The sequence below is a fragment of the Heptranchias perlo genome, unplaced genomic scaffold (assembly GCF_035084215.1).
Source record: "Heptranchias perlo isolate sHepPer1 unplaced genomic scaffold, sHepPer1.hap1 HAP1_SCAFFOLD_60, whole genome shotgun sequence".
NCBI lineage: Eukaryota > Metazoa > Chordata > Chondrichthyes > Hexanchiformes > Hexanchidae > Heptranchias > Heptranchias perlo.
In genome coordinates, this window is record NW_027139623.1 from 3,561,810 (window position 1) to 3,583,634 (window position 21,825).

Genomic DNA, 21,825 nt, shown 5'->3' on the forward strand with positions numbered 1-21,825 from the left:
TAGAGATTGTAAAGTCAGTCTGGATTCCAGCGTTAGGCACTGGTGGAATCCCATCTGTTTTCCATTCTGGTGCCTGTTCCTGCACTGCCTGTGGACCCCATTCCCTCTGACCTTTCCCCCAGACCCACTTCCTTTGCTCAGACTCGGAAAAATTCCAATTGGGGAAAGTTTCCATCGATTTTTGTGTTGGGAATTAAACCAGATATCTGCGCATGCGTGACTCAGCCCCGCCCCCAGCGCTGGTTGTTGGGGAGCAGAAGAGCGCATGCGCGCTGCCCTCCCCCAGCTCGGCCTGTGGGCGCCATTCCCTCAGTGAGCGGAAGAAGATGGTTTAAAACAGCCGGGAATGGAGAGATCACGGCCCCCGGGGGAAGGGAGCAAAGAGCAGCCTCGTTACAGCAGCTCATCGCTTCGGGACCGTGTCCGCAGATGGGCTCAGAGATCGGCATTGAGTCCGGGGGAAGGTCAGGGGGAGTCCGGGGGCTGTTTGTAAGAGGCGGAGTGGATCAGGAACTTGTCCCGGAACATGGAGTGAGCGGGGGAAGGGAGAGGTCATTCTCGGGCTGTGTGTGTCCAGGGTGTGTCCAGGGTAAGGGAGACTGAATGGGAAGAACCTGCTATTTAAAATCATTGCTGCTTTCTCTCCCCAAACCAGTAGAGAATGTTCCTGGTTTAGTTCCAGTCTCACCCTGTTTATTGTTATTGGACAATGACAAGTGGAAACAGAGCCGTACAGTAAGGATGTGGGGAGTTATACAAAGAGCGTCGATTGCAGGCATCAGGTGAGAAGTGTGAAGGTCTCAATTCAAACAGCGGTTGTTTGCTTTCAGTTGAACGGTTTGTCCCATGGGAGAGGAGATGAGAAACCTGACCCGTGCAAAGGTCCCTGCCCCATCGGGTAGTCCCATTCATTGATCAGTGGAGGGGTTGGGTTGTGTCTGGATGTCACTAAATTGTTTTAAAATCGCCCAACACACCTGGTGTGCAGAAGCTGAGTGCTGCAGTGGAGTCAGACAATGACACCGTTTGTATCACTGGTTTTCATTTGTGGATATTCAAAATAATTATTAACAGAGATATTTAACTGATCACTTCTGTATTTTCGACCTCACCTGTTCTTGAGTTACAAGATATATGTTTCTTTCCACAGCCAAACCCTTGAAGGATCCAGAATGAAAGTGAAGTTTCCTCCATCCGAGGCAAAGGAACATTGCAGCCAGCTCCTTCTCACACACAGTAAGTACATTATCACTCACAGAGCACGGAGTCACAGACAGGTCATCAGCTCCACAGTCTCAGACAGCAGAAGTATTCAGTCCCACACTGATCCCAAGTTCCAGAGACACATTTTCAATCCAACAGTCAAACAGAGCAGGTGAGGCAGACACTGTTCCATTTCCCCCTCACTCAGTCCCGCTGACAGGTGGATACAAAAATCCCAGTCCAAAGTCATGCTTTCAGATTGTCAATTTCAATAAAGGACAACTTTCGCCATGAATTAAATCCCAGATACCCCAAGATTCCAATTGTATGCTAGCCCAAAACTCTCTCACACACACGTGAGTTTAATACATGAAGTATCCATTCGAATTGTGTACCATTCGAATGCAAATTGCAAGTCCAAAACTCATGTGCAGTATCAGATTGAGAAATGCTGTGACAGTGTAACCTGAGAAACACATTAGATACCAGTTTATAATAAACTCATAGTATGAGATTTAAAGATAAAGTGTCAATTCTGTGAGCACACATTACACACGAGTCCAAAAATCTTATTATAAAACTTAAAGATGCAGTATCAATTCCTTCAGTGCAGACTGATCTACACATTATATACCAATTCAAAAATGTCACCATATCAGGTTGAAAGATATATTATCATTCACAACAACACTGACAGAGATACAGATTTAATAGTCGTCCAAAATCATACAAATTATCTGATTAAAACCTCCAGCATCAAATCCTAAAGTGTATCCATATTTACCAATTAAATAATGAGAAAAACTACTTTAACATTAAGATATTAAAGCTACAGTATTGAATACCATAATGTAATCTGAGAGAATAATTATGGACAGATACAGAATGAATCTCACACTCAGATACAGTACAGAGACACACAAACACAGAATGAATCTCCCACTCACATACCGTACCAGAGACTGACAGATGCAGAAGGAATCCCAAGCACACATACAGTACTAGAGGTTGCCAGACAGAGTGAATCCCACACTCAAGTATGGAACCAGAGATGACAGAAACAGAATGAATCCCAAACGGGCTGACAGTACCAAGGACTGACAGATACTGAGTTCATCCCACACTCACATACAATACCAAGGACTGACAGATATGAGTTCATCCCATACTCTCATAAAGCACCAGAGACTGACAGATGCAGAAAGAATCCAACACTCACATGCAGTACCAGAGACTGACCAATACAGAATGAATCCCTCACTCACAACCAGTACCAGATGCTGACAGATACAGAATGAATCCCACAGTCACAAAGAGAATCAGGAACTGACAGTCACAGAATGAATCTCACAATCACACTACTACAGACTGAGTTACATTTTACATACCAGTTCAAAGATATCATTGTGTCAGATTGAAAGATATAGTATAAATTCCATTAGTGCAGACTGAGCTACATATTAGATATATTAGTAAATACTCATAGAGTATTATACTGAAATAAACATTATCAATACCATTGTTTCAGACTGAGCTACACATTACATACGAGTCCAAAAACCTCATAAATGATCAGACTGGAAGATACCGTATCAATTCTGTTAGCACTGCCTGACCTGTACATTACATACCGGACTGAAAATCCCATACAATATTAGACTGAAAGATGCATTATCAATTCCATCAGTGCAGACTGAGCCACACATTATATAGCAGTCCAAGAATCTCATACCCTATCAGACTCAAAGATACAATATCAATTCCATAGCACGTACTGAGCTCCATGTTACTCACCAGTCCAAAAATCACAGAGAATATCAGATCGAAAGATTCAGTATCACTTCCATTATTGAAGACTGAGCTACACATCTCATTCCAGTCCAAAAATCTCATACAGTGTCAGACTGATAGATACAGTATTAATTCCTTTAGTGCAGGCTGAGCTACATATTACATACCAGTGCATAAATCTCATACAATAACAGATTGAGATACAGAATTAATCCCATTATTGCAGACTGAGCTAAACATTACATACCAATCCAATAATTTCACTGTGAACAGATTGAAAGGTACATAATCTCTTAACTCTATTGTGAATGATAAAAATGTAATACTACTCCAAAGCTCACACATGTTTGATTAAAGAAAATCGAAAAGTGTATCTATATTTACAAATTAAACACGAGATGAAGAACTGTATATAAATTAAAGTATTAAAGATACAGTTTCAAATTCGATACTGTAAACTGAAATAAGAATACAGAATGAATTCAGACTTGCACATTGTCTCAGAGACTGAACTACAGAATGAATCCCACACTCAGATAATGTAGCAGAGAATGGCAGATCCAGAATGAATCCCACACTCACACACGGTACCAGAGACTGACAGATAATGAATCCCACACTCACACACAGGAGCAGAGAGTGACAGATACAGAATGAATCCCACACTCACACACAGTGCCTGATACCTGCAGATACAGAATGAATCCCACACTCACACACAGAGCAGAGACTGACAGATACAGAATGAATCCCACACTCAAACACAGAGCAGAGACTGACAGATACAGAATGAATCCCACACTCACACACAGTACCAGAGACTGACAGACACAGAATGAATCCCACACTCACACACAGTACCAGAGACTGACAGATACAGAATGAATCCCACACACACACAGTAACAGAGACTGACAGACACAGAATGAATCCCACACTCACAGACTGTACTGGAGACTACAGATACAGTATGAATGTCACAGTCACATTACTACAGACTGAGTTACACTTTACAGACCAGTCCAAAGATCTCATTGTGGCAAATTGAAAGATACAGTATCAATTCTATTGGTGCAGACTGAGCTACATATTAGATATATTGGTAAATACTCGTGTGATACTGAAATAAACATTATCAATACCATTGGTACAGACTGAGCTATACATTACATACGAGTCCAAAATTCACAAATGACCAGACTGGAAGATATAATTTAAATTCTATTAGCACCGCCTGAGCTCAACATTATATATCAGTCCAACAATCTCATACAATTTTAGACTGAAAGATACAGAATCGATTCAATTAGTGCAGACTGAGCCACACATTATATAGCAGTCCAAGAATCTCATCCCGTATCAGACTCAAAGATACAATATCAATTCCATTAACACAGACTGATCTGTATGTTACTCATCAGTCCAAAAATTTCACACAGTATCAGACTGATAGATACAGTATCAATTCCTTTAGTGCAGGATGAGCTACATATTACATACCAGTCCAAAAATCACCTACAGTGTTAGACTCAGATACAGAATTATTGCAGAATGAAATACACATTACATACCAGTCCAGTAATTTCACTGTGAACAGATTGAAAGGTACATTATCATTCACAATCGAGTTCAGAGATTAAGATGTAATACTACTCCAAAACTCACACACGTCGTTTGATTAAGGAAAATCGAAAATGTATCCACATTAACAAACTAAATGCTCGATGAAGAACTGTATATAATTTAAAGTGTTAAAGATACAGTATCAAATACGATACTGCAAATTGAAATAAGAATACAGAATGAATCCAGACTTGCACATTGTCTCAGAGACTGAATTACAGATTGAATCCCAAACTGAGATAAAGTAGCAGAGAATGGCAGATACAGAATGTATCCCACAACAGACAGTACCAGAGACTGACAGGTACAGAATGAATGCATCAATTATATATAGTACCTGGAGACTGACAGATGCAGAATATACCCCATGCTCACACTCAGTAACAATGACTGACAGATACAGAATAAATCCCAGTCTCATATACAGTACCAGAGACTGACAGATACAGAATGAATGCATCAATTATATATAGTACCTGGAGACTGACAGATGCAGAATATACCCCATGCTCACACTCAGTAACAATGACTGACAGATACAGAATAAATCCCACTCTCATATACAGTACCAGAGACTGACCTCTACTGGCGGTAATCGACAACTGTAATGAGGGAACAAATTCACATGATCTGTCATGGTTGCAGAAACAGGACAATGTGCAATGTGAGGAAAGTTTCTGTCTGTAACTTTTACTCTCGTATTTTTGCATTTTTTGACGGTGAAAAATGAAGACAATTGATTCATAATCAAGTTTTTGTTTCACTCATTCGATAGTTGTGAATTTGCCCCATTATATTTCACTGTATATTGCACAGTGTTTGTCTCTGATTTCTCAGGATGATTTACATTGCTCCTCTACCCCATTTAGACTCTTATTTTCCAAGCAGCATGTGGCCTCCTTATTCCCCCCAGCGAAATGCCCCATCTCACACCTTTCTATATTGAAATTCAATGGCCATTTACACGGCCGTTCTGCAAGCTGATTTTGTCCCAGTCTTCCTCAGTATAGACAGTATCCCCTCAATCAATTACAGAATTTAACACAGCATTACAAGTAGTGTTTGGTCCAACAAAATGTACTTACAGCTCGTCTCCATTCCCAGTTTTTCTAAATCCCACCCGTGCAATATAATGTGAAGAATGAGTTTATCTTCTGTCCCTCTCTCATCTGCAAACTTCAATGACCCGGGGTTTGGGGACATCTACTGGCCGGAAGCAGAACTGCAACAGTTCGGAACAAATTGCTGAAACCGGACAATGTGCAGTGTGAGCGTGTTTGTGATTTGTGGCAGGTATCAAATCTGATTTTTTTTTTAAACCCGCCCATTAACATTTCTTGTTTGTTATTGAACAGCAAACAGAGCCGGACAGTAAGGATGTGGGGTGTTATACAAAGAGCATCTATTGCAGGCATCATGTGAGAAGTTTGAAGGACACATTTTAAACAGTGGCTGTTTTGTTTCGGTTGAATGGTTCATCCCAAGGGAGAGGGGATTAGAAATCTGATATGTGCAAAGCTCCCCGCCCCATCGGGTCGTCCCATTGATGGATCAGTGCAGGGGGTGGGCCGTGTTTGGATGTCACTAAATTGTTGTAAAACAGCCCAACACACCTGGTGTGCAGAAGCTGAGTGCTGCAGTACTGCAGTGGAGTCAGACACTGACACTGTTTGTATCGCTGGTTTTCATTTGTGGATATTACAATGATTATTAACAGAAAGATTCAATTGATCACTTTTGTATTTTCTACCTCACCTGTTCTTGAATTACAAGAGATACTTTTTCTTCCAGAGGCAAATCCTTGAAGGACCCAGAATCAGTGTGATGTTTCCTCCACTCGAGGCACAAGGAACAGTGCAGCCAGCTCCTTCTCACACACAGTATGTATATTATCACTCACAGAGCACAGAGACACAGACAGGTCATCACTCCCACATTCTCAGACAAGCAGAAATATTTAATCCTACACTGATCCCAATCCAACAGTCAAACAGAGCAGGAGAGACAGACGGAATTTCCATTTCACAACAACTCAGTACCGATGACCGGTAGATAAATAATTCCCAGTCCAAAATCACACCCAGTATCAGATTGAAAGGCACTGTGTTAATCTCACATTAGTTCAGCCTTAGCTACAAATTAAATACCAGATAGAACTGACACATGGTACTGATCGATAGATACAGAATGAATTCCAATAGTGTACTACAAGATTCAAATTAAATACCAGCCCACAACTCACACATTATGAGCTTAAAGATGCAGTATTCATGACAATATTGGACACTAAGATATAAATTAGATATCAGTTCAGATGTTGCCCATATTTGAATCACATATATGTCCAAAAATCTCATAGTGTCTGAATGAAATGTACAGTTTCAATTCCTTTACCGGAGACTGTGTTGCACATTAGATACAAGTCCAAAATTCTCATACAGTATCAGATTGAAAGATACAGTATCAATTCCATTAATGCAGACTGAGCTACACATCACATACCAGTCTAAAAATCTCTGTGTCAGATTGAAAGATACTGTTTCGATTTGATTAGTACAGACTGACCCACACGTTACATACCAGTATACAAATCTCACACAGTATCTGACTGAAAGATACAGTATCAATCCCATTAGTGCAGACTGAGCTGCACATTAGATACCAGTCCAGAAATCACATTCAGGGTCATGCTGAAAGATGCAGTTTGAATTCCATTTGTGCAGACTGAGCTACACAACAGACACCAGCCCAAAAATCTCAGTGTCAGATTGAAAGATACAGTATCAATTTCATTAGTGCAGATTGAGCTTCATATTATATATGGTCCAACATTCGAATACATTATCGTACTGAAAGATACAGTATCAATCCTATTCATGTTGACTAAGCTACACATTGCAAACCAGTCCAATAATCAGATCAACTCATGCTGAAAGGTACGGCATCAATACCATTATTGCAGACTGAGTTATTCCTTACACACAAGTCCAAATACAGCACACAGTGTCAGACTGAAAGATACAGTATCAATCCCATTAATGCAGACTGAACTACACATTAAATACTAGTCCAAAAATCACACAGTGTCAGCTTGAAAGATAAAGTATCAATTCCACTAGCCCAGACTGAGCTACACAATAAATACCCGTCCAATAATTTCACAGTAAGGTATTGAAATGTACATTATCATTTAAAATAGTATTCACAGAAATTAAGATATAATCCTACATCAAAACTCACAAACATTGTTTGATTAAAACAAAATCCAAAAGTGTATCCATAATTACAAATTAACGCTAGACAAAGGACCATGCATTAAAGACACAGTTTCATGCAACATACTGCAAACTGAAATAAAAATACAGAACGAATCCAGACTTGCACTTTGTCCCAGAGATTGAGTTACAGAATGAATCCTACGCTGAGATATAATACCAGAGACTGACTGTCGCAGAATGAATCCCACACTCACAGGCAGCACCAGAGTCTGACAGATTCAGAATGAATCCCACACTCACACACAGCACCAGAGACTGACAGATTCAGAATGAATCCCACACTCACACACAGTACCTGAGACTGAGAGATACAGAGTAAATCCTACATTCACACACACTACCAAAGACTGACAAATTCAGAATTAATCCCTCACTCACACACAGTACCAGAGACTGACAGATACAGAGTAAATCCCACACTCACATACAGTACCGGAGACTGACAGATACAGAGTAAATCCCACACTCACATACAGTACTGGTGACTGACAGATATATTATGAATCTCACACTCACACACAGTACCTGAGTCTGACAGATACAGAGTTAATCCTAAATTCACACAGAGTACCAGAGACTGACAAATTCAGAATTATTCCCACAATCACACACAGTACCGGAGACTGACAGATACAGAGTAAATCCCACACTCACATACAGTACTGGAGACTGACAGATATATTATGAATTTCACACTCACACACAGTACCAGAGACTGAAGAGAGAGAATTAATCTCAAACTCAGAGACAGGACTGGAGACTGACAGATAAAGAATGAATATACAGTCTGACATCTACTGGCCGGAAGTGAGAACTGTAACAGAGTGGAACAAATTCACATTGTCTGTCGTTGTGACAGATTCAGGACAAAGTGCAATGTGAGGAAATAGTTTCTCTCTGTAACTTCTACTCTCGTATTTTTTCATATTTTGACAGTGAAATATTAAGACAATTGATTCAGAATAAAGTTTTTGTTTCACTCATTCGATAGTTGTGAATTTGCCCCATTATATTTCACTCGACATTGCGCAATATTTCTGTCTGATTTCTCAGGACACGATTTAGATTAATACAAATAAACCGAACTGAAACAGAAATAAAAACTGAGCACAAAGCTGGAAGTTTTAATGGCGACCGTCAAAGGTGAAAGGGATAAAATAGAGAGAAAAAAATACCAAAAATGCTGGAAAGACTCAGCAGGTCCGGCAGCATCTGTGGAGAAGGGAAGCTCGGGTTAACGGGTCAGGACTATGACCCTTCTACAGATCAGAAAGATTAATCCGACATAATTTAAATAAGTAACGGGAATCAGCAGAGGGAAAAACTTCAGAAAATCAATTAATTTCACTGAATCCGGACAATTGTGTCCAATATCCACAGTACAGATAAGGGGAAATAATAATACAAAGGGACAGAGTTAAATTCAACATTATGGGGGAAATAAATGAGCTTTAAAAGTATTTTTTAATATAAATTACACCCGTTTATGTTTTGGAAGCACGATCCCTCTGAACATCATCAAATTCGGTTCCAGTCTTGGTGTTTCTGAATTAAGCGAACTGGGATTCAAACCTGTTGGAATTAACTGTTTGGAAGGCAGCTATACTCACCATTATAGCGCCTTAGTTCACTCAGAGGGAGAAATGGAGTGTTTCTGTGGAGTTTGGGTTTTGAGTTTCTGGTACTTTAATCACAGACAATAAATATTTCCCAAACACCAGCCCCTGAACAGACACAACAAGCTGGTGGAATTTCTCATTCATAAATATTAAATAAGAGGATGACAACAGAGAATAGGAAACGGTCAGGAAGATTTCACAAGAACAATTGGGGAAGCAAAGAGGAACTACGAAATTAAATTATCAAGGAATATCAAAAGAAACAGTAAATTATTCTACAGATGCATAAATAAAACAAGGAAAATCAGAATAGCTTCAGTGCCACAAAGGGATGCACAAAATAAACTCAGTGGTAACGTCAGTGAAATGCCAGAAATATTGAATGATTACTTTTCCTCAGTATTTACCCGGGAGATTAACAGGGTGAACATGATATTAGAGGAAGAGGTCAATAAATATATCAAGACATTTAAGTTAGAAAGGGTGGTTAAACTCCTGGTCCAGATGGATTGCATCTGCACATATTAAATGAAGCAAGGGAAAAGATAGCAGAGGCACTGTTACATATATAGAAAAAATCATCACAAAAAGGAATAGTGCCAGAGGACTGGATGACAGTTAATGTGATTCTTATAATTTAAAACAGGAGATAGAACAATTCCAGGGAACTATAGACCAGTTAACTAAAGGTCGGTGGTAGGAATGATCATGGAATCTTTTACTCAATGAAGCAATAGAAAAACATCTAGAAACCGAAAATATAATAAAGAATAGTCAGCATGGATTTCAGAAAGGGAAGGTTTAACAGTTTGGCAGAAGGTTTGACAGTTTAAATTACAGTTCACCATAACTTATCTGCTTATCAATTCTATTCCTCTAGAAATAAACCCCAGTGCTGTGTTTGCTTTCTGTGGCCTCATCAACCTGTGTTGCTACTTTTAATGATTTGTCAATCTGTACCCCTAAATCACTTTGCTCTTCTACACCATTTAGACTCTTATTTTCCAAGCAGTGTTTGGCCTCCTTATTCCCCCGAGCAAAATGCACCACCTCACAACTCTCTATTTGGTAACTAAATGTCCATTTCCTCCGCCTTTCAGCAAGCTTATTAAATCTTCTTGTATTTTGTTGCATTCTTCCTCAGTTTAGGCTATACCCCCAAAATTAATTACAAGCATTTAATACAGCATTCCAACTCATGTTTGGTCCAACAAAATGTTCTCCATTCCCAGTTTCTCCAAACCCCACCCGTGCAATATAATGTGAAGAATGAGTTTATCTTCTGTCCCTCTCTCATCTGTAAACTTCAATGACCCGGGGTTTGGGGACATCTACTGGCCGGAAGCAGAACTGCAACAGTTCGGAACAAATTGCTGAAACCGGACAATGTGCAGTGTGAGCGTGTTTGTGATTGGTGGCAGATACTAAATGTGATTGGATATCTGAAGAAACCAATCAGAGAGTGAAAAGAAACGGTGACGTTGTATCACTCCCAATGACCCAATCACAATCATTGCCTTCCCCCATCCCTCATTACCATAGGGCTGTGGGGCTGCCTATTTAATCCGAGCTCGGAGCGGATTTGGGTCATTTCTGGGTCTGAAATTGAGTTTGAAAATGCCTGAGGACAAGAAAGCAGCTCCCAAGAAGGGCGCCAAGAAAACCTTGAGTAAAGCACCAGCCAAGGGCGGCAAGAAGCGGAGAAAGTCGAGGAAGGAGAGTTACTCCATCTACGTCTACAAAGTGATGAAGCAGGTTCACCCCGACACCGGCATCTCCTCCAAGGCCATGAGCATCATGAACTCCTTTGTGAACGATATTTTCGAGCGCATCGCGAGTGAGGCTTCCCGCCTGGCCCATTATAATAAACGGGCGACCATCAGCTCCCGGGAGATCCAGACCGCCGTGCGCCTGCTGCTGCCCGGGGAACTGGCCAAGCACGCCGTGTCGGAAGGGACAAAGGCGGTGACCAAGTACACCAGCTCCAAGTAAAACTCCACAATGTACTGAAAAAAAAACAACGGCTCTTTTAAGAGCCACCCACAACCTCTCTGAAGGAGCTGCATTTCCGATATATTTACATAGTATGTTTTTAATACCGCGATATTATTCCAATCGAAAACTGATACTCTACGCCGTTGAAATTTCTGACCCATAAACTGAACACGAGTTTCTGATCCGCTCCTTCCCATTCGCTTTGTTCTTAAAGCGTTACTATTCCGGCGACGAACACACCCTGAATGACCCCTTAGCATTTCCATTATCTCTATGAATTCAGTCTCCCCACATTAAAAGCAAACCCACCCCTTGCAGTAACACAGCGGAGTCGGGGCAGAATGAGAACTCCGTCCGGGTCCGTCTTTTCACAGAAACACTCTCGGCTCTTTGAGAAGGGACCAATCTATAACGTGTCACTTTTATAAAGACGAAATTGAAATGTGTCCCTTCACGGAATGCTGTGAATGGGGATTTAGTCCCGAACGGTACAGTTTGAAAGCGATGATAAAATTAGCGAAAATTTAAAGCAGATTTTAAAATAGCTCCAGCGATTGGTGACGGGTAGCGCTGAATAAGACAAGATAAAAAGAACGGGTTTAAAATCTTGTGCTCAGGGCGACATTGATCGAAATCCGGTCCTTCACGACACTGAAATTGGCGGGCTTTTTGAAATTCATAAAATTCCTGGTCTGACCGTTGAGGCCGGTAAATCCCGCCCTCTTCTGTTTCTCAGCTATCTGATTGGTTAATGAAATAGGCAAATGAGGTGTATTAAAGAACAACCAATCAGATGATCTTTCAGTCTATAAGAAGGGGAAATACGGAAATCATTCTTCATTCTTTGTGAAAGTGTTTGTGAGATTGTGGAAATGTCTGGAAGAGGAAAAACCGGCGGTAAAGCTCGGGCCAAGGCCAAGTCTCGCTCATCCCGTGCTGGACTGCAGTTTCCTGTGGGCCGTGTTCACAGGCACCTGCGAAAGGGGAACTACGCTGAACGTGTGGGTGCCGGAGCCCCGGTCTATCTGGCTGCTGTGCTCGAGTATCTGACGGCTGAAATCCTCGAGCTGGCCGGCAACGCGGCCCGGGACAACAAGAAGACCCGCATCATCCCCAGACACCTGCAGCTGGCCATCCGCAACGACGAGGAGCTCAACAAGCTGCTGGGACGGGTGACCATCGCTCAGGGCGGGGTGCTGCCTAATATCCAGGCCGTGCTGCTGCCGAAGAAAACCAGCACTGTGAGCTCCAAGAGCAAGTAAAGCGGCCAAGATTTAATCTGATAACCCAAAGGCTCTTTTCAGAGCCACCCACTGTATCGATGAAAGGGCTGGTTACTCTATGAACGGAGTTAGAAATTAATTTAAAAATAAACAATCTGTTTCAGTTCTGGTGATTTTACGTTCCTTGATTCCGATTCCAGATCTAACTGCCTCCCATTAGTTAGAAACTAACGATATCTTCTTAAATACAAATGATCTGTTGCAGTACTCGCTTCCGGACAGTAGATGTCGCCAACCTCCAATAGTTTGAAATTTGCAGATTTTATCGGAAATGAGACACAAAATAATCAGTTCATTAAACTGGGCGGGTGGGATACAGAAATACCAGGTCAGTTTGATCATCGGCAACAAGAGGCACTCTATTGTGTTCCGGCCATTATTGTAAGTGTGATTTACAGTCTCATCCTCCCACAACACTTTCTCGGTCTGACTTCCATTTCCCAGACTTGTCCGCCAGAAGGTGACGGATGTGTTGATTATTGTGTCAGCGATTGCTGAATCAGTGAATGAAATGTATCCGTTATTGGCTGTGAGAGGGATTTATTCTGTCCCTGGCAGTCTGTTCCTGTGTCAGTGACGAGTACCGCAGTGAATGTGACACTAAGTTTTACACTGATTCGACAGCTGGAGAGGGATAATAGACAAACTTCATTTGATCCGAGTCTGGTTCTTTAGAGGTTAAAATATTTCCAACAGAGCCAAGCTGATACTATATCGGAAATGAGAACTTGCATTTCTTATACTTTGCACGAGTGCCCGAGCCTCTCCCTGTGCATATGTCCCAGTTAAATTGACACTGGGGATGTGGATACCTGATGTGAAAGAGTAGGATCGAAATCAGATCTTTCTGTACCTGTTTGCCAGCACTTTCCCTGTCCAAATGTGGCACTGGAAGTGATGATGGGACTCAGTCTGCGCTGCATGAGTGGAATTCACCTCCCTCCAATCCTGGGTGTGATGTGTGGAAATTAAACTGTGTCCGTTTCAAATTCCTGCTGTTGGTTAGTCTGGAATTGTCACCCTTGTCTGTTTGTGTAAATTTAACACTGCTACTTTACCTGCCCGAAAATTCACAGATCAGCTCTACTCCGAACTCTCTCTGGTGTTATAACGGGTGATATGGACAGTTTACAAATACGAGTCGTGCCCGCCTGACATCCGCTCCCTCCCTTCATGAATTTCCCATTTTATATATTTTTACCTGCACTATCGCACCATTTCAACCCAGGAGATCACAGCTCTTTCCATCGCCGATTTGATGGCTCTGAAAAGAGCCTTTGTTGCACTTGGTGCTGAAGCCGGGTCGGGTTTAGGCGCGCTCCCCGCGGATGCGGCGGGCCAGCTGGATGTCTTTGGGCATGATGGTGACTCGCTTGGCGTGGATGGCGCACAGGTTGGTGTCCTCAAACAGCCCCACCAGGTAAGCCTCGCTGGCCTCCTGCAGGGCCATGACGGACGAGGTCTGGAAGCGCAGGTCCGTCTTGAAATCCTGAGCGATCTCTCGCACCAGGCGCTGGAAGGGCAGTTTGCGGATCAGCAGCTCGGTGGATTTCTGGTAGCGGCGGATCTCCCTCAGAGCCACAGTGCCGGGTCTGTAGCGATGAGGCTTCTTCACTCCGCCCGTGGCTGGAGCGCTCTTCCTGGCCGCTTTGGTAGCCAACTGTTTGCGAGGAGCTTTGCCGCCAGTCGATTTACGCGCTGTCTGCTTGGTCCTGGCCATTTTCTGAACAGATCTCAACACAACCTGAGACACAAAGACTGTTAATACGGACTGCGCTCTGGGGCCGCCTTATAAAGGGTCTAAGGGGATCCGCCCCTGGCCTCTGATTGGCTTCAGTCCCACACCCAGTCAGGGAGGGAACGCCCCTGGACGATGATTGAACCGAGCTCTGTCAGTCAGAAAGAAACGGCGGGAGGTATTGGGCCCCAATTGGCTGAGCTGAAATTAATCTTCAATTTCAAAAAGCCCGCCAATTTCAGAGCATCAAATAACAGTTTCAAGAAAATCTTATTTCCTTCCAGCAATTTAAGAATCTCTCTCTTTATAATCTCAATTATTTCCTACTCCTCAGCTCAAACCTCAGGCTGTTTCACATTCCGGTTCATTCTCTGATCTGTCTGTAAACGGGCGGGAATAAAGCCCCGGTCATTGCTTTCCGTAACGGGACAAAGTCCAGCTTCAATTTCAAAAATCCCGCCAGTTCCGGCCCGGTGAACCGCTCCTCAAACAGAAACTTCACATCGAACTGATAATTGAATGAGGGCAGGAAATAAAGAGCGAGCAGAGAGGACACAGCGGGAGAGGGAGTGAGGAGGGATTTTACTCTGAGCGGAGATTGTAATGTCTGGGGAAAGAGTCTGTATCACCGCCTGTTCATTTATACCGTGAAACCAGGAATTCCGCTCCTTCTCTCGGGATGGCCGAGAACCCGGGCCGTTGTTTCTGATCTCCCTGTACCGAGTGTTGGGGAATCTCCCCATAATAATTAAATATCGGAAACTGATTCCCCATCCCGAGATCTCTCCTCTCCCCGTTCCCAGGTCAGTGCTCTCTCTGTGAGGCGGTGGGTGGCTCTTAGAAGAGCCTTTGTTTTGTGTTCGGTTTGAAAGGACCGTGACGATCAGCCGCCGAATCCATAGAGAGTGCGGCCCTGCCGTTTCAGAGCGTACACCACATCCATGGCAGTGACCGTCTTGCGCTTAGCGTGTTCAGTGTAGGTGACCGCGTCCCTGATCACATTCTCCAGGAAAACCTTCAGCACCCCGCGGGTTTCCTCGTAGATCAGACCCGAGATCCGCTTGACACCGCCACGGCGAGCCAGGCGGCGGATGGCTGGTTTGGTGATCCCCTGGATGTTATCACGAAGCACTTTACGGTGCCGCTTGGCTCCGCCTTTGCCCAGTCCTTTGCCTCCTTTACCTCTGCCAGACATGATGATTCTTCACTCAAATCGCTGCTGAATGAATAACAAACTTATGCTGCTTCCGTTTTTATGCAGCCTGCCCCGACCTGACTGAAACAGACACAGGGTAAGAGAGGGAGGGGAGGAGACAGAGTGAGATATTAAACAGGGAGGGGAGGAGACAGAGTGAGAGATCAAACAGAGAGGGGAGGAGAGATTCAGAGTGACGGACAGAGCGGAGAGCGGCCTCTGATCTTCCAGCTCCACCTCCAGCTTTCTCCGCCCGCCAATTTCAAACCGTTTATCGATCATCGAACCGAATCACAGCGCTCCGCACAAACCCTTACAGACTCGGGCTTCATATTCAAGGATTTCCAGAAACCCGGAGCTTTTCAATAAGCCCCGTTACAATTAACAGTCAGTAATATTCCTGCCTAAATACAGTCCCTTCTCGAACAGGTCAACCCGCCTCCTTCCATTTCAGTCCCAGACCCGATTCGATCTCCCCACACATCCCCTCCCAGACGGGTTCAGCAGTTTACAAACACTTTATTCCAGCTGATTTGGAGAATCTCATGTGTTGGGGTTTGAATTGTGATAGCTGCGGATCTCCGCCAGTTTTACCCTGTCACCGACTCTCGCCCTGAATCTGGAAGAAAAAATGAACTGTGACTGGAGCCGAACACACGCCAGTTCCAGTGAGGCCCGGCCCGGACATCCCATTCTCTCTATTTTATTTCAGACAGTGGGGGTCGGGCGGGGATAGCGAATGTCAGCGAGTCACCAGGACCCTGGGTTTATCTGAAATCTGAGCCAGGACCCGGGACAGGAATCATCTGATTCCGGGATCAGCTCTTTTCTGAGAGACGTGGGTGGCTCTGAGAAGAGCCGTTGGGTTCAGATGGTCACAAGTTGCACTTGATTTTTTACATCTTTTTGCCCGCTGCTTTCTTGGGCTTTGCTGACTTCGGCTTGGGCTTGGCCCTCGGTTTTTCCACCTTCTTCGCCTTCGCCTTCACTGTCTTGGGGGTCTTGGGCTTCTTCGCCGCCGCTTTCTTCTTAATTGGTGATTTCGCCGCCTTTTTCGTGGTCGATTTCTTGGCCGCTGATTTCTTGGCCGTTAATTTCTTGACCGCTGTTTTTTTGGCCGCTGGTTTCTTTCCGGGAGATTTTTTGGTCACTTGTTTCTTCACCTTCTTTACCACTTTTGCCTGGGTTTCCTTCTTAGCGACTCTGAAGGAGCCCGAGGCGCCCGTGCCCTTGATCTGCACCAGGGAGCCTTTTTCCACATTTCTCTTGATACTTAATTTGATCTGGGACCGGAGCTTCTCCACATCCAGGCCTTTGGTAGCCAGAACCTTCTTTATCGCGGCCAGGGATATCCCCTTGCGATCCTTGCACTCCGCCACAATCTTGAGGATCTGTTCTCCCAACGGGGGACCGGTGGACTTGGGTCTGGGAACCGCCTTCTTCTTCTTCAGAGCTTTGGCTTGAGCGGTTCCGGCGGCAGGAGGTGCCGTTTCGGCGGCTGCAGTGTCTGTCATGTCCGGGACTCTGTCGAAAATCTCTCTGACAGTCAGAGCTGGGTCAGAAATGAAACGAGAGGCGGCGGCACAGAGCAACTTAAAGGCACAGAGCGGACGGGGCGGAGACATCCTGCTGTCAGCTCCCGGCCCCTCCAGCCTCTCTGTGTTTCTCTCTCCTCTTAAACTCCCCGATTCCAATTCATTCGGGCATTCCAGAGTCCCAGACTAGCCCCTTCCCATCTCTAACACCGGTATGTTTGCTGTCGAAAAACTTTCACCGGAATTGAAAGCACCAGTTTCGATTTAAACCCGTTTCATTGCTGCACTGATCGCGCTCTCTCACCCGATCGCTGATATGATCTCTGTTTTTCGGCTGAAATCTTGAATTGATCTGAAAATTTACCTTAAATTTCCACTTCGGAACTCGGCAGTGGAGGAGGGCAATCCTTTGACAGGGATTTTTTTAAATTATACTCAAAAGGATCTCGGAAATACGGCGATGAGACCGGCCACACAAACACAGTGACATTAATCTAACCCGCCCGCCCCTTTAACACACTCTCTCTGAAACAATGTTCACATATTCACATTCACAGGACAAACTGTTCGCCAGATTGACAATTCCCGGGACAGGCTTTCCTCCCCGCTCGGCCTGTGCTGCAGATTTTCGGGGGTTCGTTGTGGTTTACCAGCTCAGTAACTGTTAAACACTCTGAGGCCGCCGCTCCTCACAGTGTCTGGTCCCCAGATTCAGGGGCAGGAGTCAATCACAGCTGTGGATGTGATGATCCATATCTGGTTTTACATAATTACATTGTCCGCACACGGAAATATATTTGGTTCAGTTAAAAATAAAAATTATACCCTCTGGGCTCCTCCAGTCTCTCTGTGTTTCTCTCTCCTCCTAAACTGACTGACAGACAATCGTAACAGGTGTCATATGAATCCCAATCTCAACACCCAGAGACGGCTAGTTACTGAATGAATTCAACACTAACAGGCAGTCCAGCTAAACAATAACAGGCTGTTTCACTCCACATTTCCTTCCTGGACTGGAGACTGCTAAATGCACCGTCAATCCGGTTTATACATAATAAAACGACAGTGACCGTCTCACCAACAGCACCGGAGGTCTGTTCACAGACACAGAATCAGTCTTTCCCTTTCTATCAGTCTGTCCATATAACGGTCAGTAACAGTATCCCGTCTTCATGTGCAGCACTAGAGAGAGAGAAAGACAGACAGTCATACAGAGACACAAAGACAGACAGACACAATATCAGTCTCAAACTTCCCACCAGTGTGTCTGTTTCACGCTCAGTTAATTGTATTCCATCTTCAAGTTCAGCGCTAGAGAGAGAGAGACAGAGAGAGACAGGCATATTGTCAGCCTTACGCTTCCTATCAGTATGTCCGTTTCACGCTCAGGAACAGTATCCCGCCTTCATATACTGAACAAGAGAGAGAGAGAGAGAGAAACTGACCTGTAATTTCCCGTTTTCACCCAGTAACAAACAGGGAAATATTCCATTCCAATTTTTATTCCACAGAAGAGTGACAGAAGATGCAGTCTCATCTCTCACTGATATTATTTCAGAGGCAGACACATTATTAATCCCACTCTCAGGGACAGTGTAACACATTTAACCCTCTCTTGTGTGTTGTACCCTCAGCAATCTTGCAGCTCAGGGCCGTTCGGTCTTACTCTCAGTGACCAAGAGTTTCACTCCGATTGAAATAAATTGGGTCTGTTGCTGTCAGATATTAATCCTACTCGGTCCCAGCAAATACACCGACTCCCAATTTCCTCCCCTGTTTCTCCAGGATTGGTTTGAGAAATCCTCCCTCCAGTTTCTTCCTCACGCGTTGCTTTATCAGTGAAGGGGCCAAGAATGATCAGAACCCATTGGCTCATTTCACAACCGCTCACTTTATCTATGAAAGCCCCTTTACCATCAAAAGATAACGAGAGAAACAGCAGGGATGGAAACATCTAGTTTAATAGTTAGAGATTGTAAAATCAGTCTGGATTCCAGCGTTAGGCACTGGTGGAATCCCATCTGTTTCCCATTCTGGTGCCTGTTCCTGCACTGCCTGTGGACCCCATTCCCTCTGACCTTTCCCCCAGACCCACTTCCTTTGCTCAGACTCGGAAAAATTCCAATTGGGGAAAGTTTCCATCGATTTTTGTATTGGGAATTAAACCAGATATCTGCGCATGCGTGACTCAGCCCCGCCCCCAGCGCTGGTTGTTGGGGAGCAGAAGAGCGCATGCGCGCTGCCCTCCCCCAGCTCGGCCTGTGGGCGCCATTCCCTCAGTGAGCGGAAGAAGATGGTTTAAAACAGCCGGGAATGGAGAGATCACGGCCCCCGGGGGAAGGGAGCAAAGAGCAGCCTCGTTACAGCAGCTCATCGCTTCGGGACCGTGTCCGCAGATGGGCTCAGAGATCGGCATTGAGTCCGGGGGAAGGTCAGGGGGAGTCCGGGGGCTGTTTGTAAGAGGCGGAGTGGATCAGGAACTGGTCCCGGAACATGGAGTGAGCGGGGGAAGGGAGAGGCCATTCTCGGGCTGGGTTTGTCCAGGCTGTGTCCAGGGTAAGGGAGACAGAATGGGAAGAACCTTCTGTTTAAAATCATTGCTGCTTTCTCTCCCCAAATCAGTAGTGAATGTTCCTGGTTTAGTTCCAGTCTCACCCTGTTTATTGTTATTGGACAGTGAAGAATGGAAACAGAGCCGGACAGTAAGGATGTGGGGAGTGATACAAAGAGCATCCATTGCAGGCATCAGGTGATAATTATGAAGGACACATTTTAATGTTTAGTTTCGGTGGAACGGTTCGTCCCCTGGGAGAGGGGATTAGAAATTTGACCTGTGCAAATGTCCCTGCCCCATCGGGTAGTCCCATTCATGGACCAGTGGAGGGGTTGGGTTGTGTCTGGATGTCACGAAATTGTTGTAAAACAGCCCAACACACCTGGTGTGCAGAAGCTGAGTGCTGCAGTAGTGCAGTGGAGTCAGATACTGACACTGTTTATACGGCTTGGTTTCATAATGATTATTAACAGAGATATTAAATTGATCACTTTTGTATTTTCTACCTCACCTGTTCTTGAGTTACAAGACATACTTTTTCTTTCGACAGGCAAAACCTTGAAGTACCCAGAATAAATGTCATGTTTCCTCCACTCGAGGCACAAGGAACAGTCGGTACATTATCACTCACAGAACACAGACCGGTCATCAGTTCCTCAGTCTCAGACAGTAGAAGTCGTCAGTCCCACACTGATCCCAAGTACCACAGACACACTTTCAATTCAACAGTCAGAGGAAGAGAGGCACATATTGTTTCTATTTCACCCGAACTCAGTACAACTGCCAGGTAGATCCATAAATCCCAGTCCAATATCACACCACCATCAGATTGAAAGGCACTGTGTCAATTTCACAATAGTGCAGCCAAAGCTAGAAATTGAATAACTGATAGAACTGATAGAACTGACACACGGTGCCCGATTGAAAGATACAACATTAGCCCCAATAATGTAAACCAAGATTCATCTCAAATAACGAGTAGAACTCACACACATTATGATATTAAAAGATGCAGTAGCCATCCCAATTCTGTAACGTGAGATACAAATTACAGACAAGTCCAAAACTCACATACAGTATCAGAGTGAGAGATGCTGAGAGATAATATAACCTGAGAAACAAAATCAGATACCAGTTCAGGACTCACACATTTTATGAAACTGAAAGTTACAATTTCAATTCGATTGCACCCAGAGCAACACATTACATAGAAGTGCTAAAGCCTCGTACAGTGACACCCTGAAAGACACAGTATCAAATGCATTAGTGCAGACTGAGCTACACATTACACAGCAATCCAAAAATCTCTCACAGTATTAGACTGAAAGATACAGTATCAATTCCATTAGTGCAGACTGAACTACACATCACAGAGCAATCCAAAAATCTCATAGTGTGAAACTGAGATCCAGTATCAATTCCATTAGTGTTCGCTGTGATACAGGTTTAATATTGATACAAAAGGGCAGACAGCTTTTCTCATTAAAACCTGTGGCAAGTAATTCTAATGTGCACAATATTTACAAAATTAACTCCTATGGGGAATACTATTTATAGGTTTATATATAAAAGATAGAGTTTCAAACACCAAACTGTGAACTGAGTTCCAATTAAAATACAGACAAGGAATTAATCCTGACTTGTGCACTGATCCAGAGACTGACAGATCCCCAATGAATCCCACACTCACACGCAGTACCAGAGACTGAGAGATACAGAATGAATCCCACACTTCCAACAGAACCAGTGACTGAGAGATGCAGAATTATTCTCACACTCACAAAAATTACCAGAGACTAAGATATATAGAATCAATCCCACAGTCACAAACAGGACCAGTGACTGACAGATACAAAGCCTCACTTTCATATAGTATCAGCGAGTGACGGTTACAGAATCATTCCCACACTCACACACAGTTCCAGAGACAGTGATACAGAATCATTCCCACACTCACACACAGTTCCAGAGACAGTGATACAGAATCATTCCCACACTCACACACAGTTCC

General features: G+C 43.9%; 1 protein-coding gene and 2 long non-coding RNA genes across 3 annotated transcripts in view; all 3 read left to right on the top strand.

The window, feature by feature from the left end:
- LOC137316793 (zinc finger protein 850-like) overlaps positions 1-21,825 on the top strand; it is a 512,000-nt gene that overhangs the window by 192,760 nt on the left and 297,415 nt on the right. The window lies entirely within an intron of this gene.
- Positions 1-21,825, top strand: part of LOC137316818 (uncharacterized) — a 181,828-nt gene that overhangs the window by 17,717 nt on the left and 142,286 nt on the right. The window lies entirely within an intron of this gene.
- LOC137316836 (uncharacterized) lies at positions 313-8,854 on the top strand. Its single transcript, XR_010961624.1, has 3 exons — positions 313-782; positions 1,151-1,236; positions 6,409-8,854. It is a non-coding gene; the product is annotated as an uncharacterized lncRNA (long non-coding RNA).